This window comes from Thermobia domestica, chromosome 15, assembly GCF_964235325.1.
Source record: "Thermobia domestica chromosome 15, izTheDome1.hap1.1, whole genome shotgun sequence".
NCBI lineage: Eukaryota > Metazoa > Arthropoda > Insecta > Zygentoma > Lepismatidae > Thermobia > Thermobia domestica.
In genome coordinates this window covers 21021539-21023954 of record NC_137468.1, presented here as the reverse complement: position 1 = coordinate 21023954, position 2416 = coordinate 21021539, and positions in this window count along the sequence as shown.

The window sequence follows — 2416 nt, the reverse complement described above, 5'->3', positions numbered from 1 at the left end:
AGGAGGCAGAAAGAAAATACTAGGGAAGCTGGGACATACGAATGATGGCCGACAACGGTTGGTGTTTGAAAACAGATGTAAAACACGCAGCAGTCAGGCTCTGGAGCCATCTAAAACTCTTCAGATTAAAGAGGGTACAATTTCCCTCTGTAATAGTATTTTCTGGTGTTGTTTTACATATAAATCAACTTCTTCGTGAATTGGTTGAACACACATTGTTGTTAGAGCACAGAAATCATGGATTTCACTTACGTATATCAGCATTTGCATTAACCAAGAGATCTTCATTCGACTCCAGGTACTGGCATTTATAATCGATGAAACTTCTGTTTATTTCACAAACCTTCACAATAAGATAGTGAAATACAGTCCCCTATGCCGCGGACTGTTACAAATGTCATTATGTTTTTACCAGTACAGTTTATTATTATATTCAATATTTCTTATTTTTGTGTAACTATTGCGAGGCAATGTGGGGTGTATATTTTACGTAATACGTTGAAACGAACAATAAATTCGTGTTCGAAAATGAATTAAAATTGACCTTCACACTTCTTGCTGCAAAGTTTTTCAAAATTGTGGGTTGTGTTTTCCGTTTGTCTTAGCGGGACGTTAAACGGAAAGATTTCATTTCTTAAGATTATACGGTTCCAATTATAATATTTATAGTAAAGTTTTAGCGAATACTTTATCTTAACGAGGTATCTAAAACGAAATTAGTGAGATCTTTCGCTCACGTAAGGGAACAATTTATTTAACTCCCTTCATTCACGTTCTTCTACAGTTACAAATGCGTTGGGAAAACAAAAGTGTCATCTGTGTTTTCAGTAGCTTAAATCTATTAACATATATGCATACACATATGCACCGAACAAGATGCAGGAGCAACAGATTTCCGGAGAGGGAGACGTGATGAATAATTAACTGTGCGTAGAAACAAGTTTTGCTGCATTTGATTTTCCTTTTTTGTCTTTGCGGTTCTCTTATTAGGATGCCCACACGCCTCCCATAATTAAAGCTGCTAACACAACAATGAATCTGGTGCCATCTGCCCGTTAAATACAAACCTTCAGTTAAGAGATTCCCCGAAGAGAGAAAAGGAATCAAATTAAAATGGGAACAGAGGAAAACAGATCGCATTTCCATTTCACTTTTGGTTTAGTTACCACTTACGAACGACGCAGCAGTCTTAAAACATACACCCCAGGCAGCATTCGGTACGCCAAACATTTATAAACGTTGAGTAGGTTTGATCAGCTCGGTAACATTTTTTGGATGAGTTATGATGAAGCCACACCCCATTTGAATTCAAAATGAGATATGCTTTTCTGTCTTTCATGTTTTTGTGTCTGAAGAAAAAACTGGTAACATTAATAATGAAGTAAATGGTATTGGTTGTGGCATCGCCCTCCCCCTAGAAGAGGAAACTTTCTTATTTTATATATATAAATAAAAATCATCCCAAAGTTTGGAGCCCTTAAAAGTAGCAGTATGACAACCCACCGTCCCCCCAGAAGTCGGTTCTGGATCCGCCCCTGGGTTGTGGGTTTTGGCACTGTTGAGTTTCCTTCGCCTTCTTTCTCTTCGAGCGTGAAAAGAAGTATATTTACGCATGACATCAACAAGTACATTTCAGCAAATATATTAACTATTGCAGATCTGGTAGAGCGCTTGCCTGTGGTAAGGTACGTAAATAAAGAAAGGGTCAAACAAGGCTTGTGCCCCGGGTGCCGGATTCGGAGGGCACAAAATTGGGTATATATTTGGGGAAGCGTTTGGTTTGGTTGGTCAAGGGGGCGCTAAGGCGAGTTCTTGCCCCGGACGACAACTAGCGTATTTGCTTCGCTGCCCCTAGTCTGACGGTCCCTGGTTCGATTCTAGACAATATGATTTGTGGTGCACATTATAATCACCCGTCTCCTTAACCTAAAAAGCCTAATCGTGGTACTTTAAGTTACACATTTTGTTTATTGTAAATAGTTGCAATAGTAAACGGGACTGGTACTTGCAGCCCTGAATATTAAATGGCAATAAGTTAGGAAGAAGTTAAACTTTTCCGAAGTCTTTTCATTCACACCATTCCTCGGAAAACGATTAGAGAAATTTATATGTTTGGTAACACTACTTTGCAAAAACTTTTGTTTCGTTATTTGTTCGCATTGCTTAGTCATTAAAAGATGATGATTTATTCCCAAATTGCAATTACGATTACATCAAAATTTACTAAATCCCAACATTATAGTACAAAATGTTTGTTAACTATTCCATGAGGTCTCAAGGTCTATTCTATTCCAAAACACAATATTACGAACCAGGCCCGTAGTCAAGGGGGGCTAGGGCGGGCTCAGCCCCCCCTAAATTTTTTGCAGCCCCCTACTAAAGTCATAGTTCGAATTAACGCGGGAAGCCGGGGAAA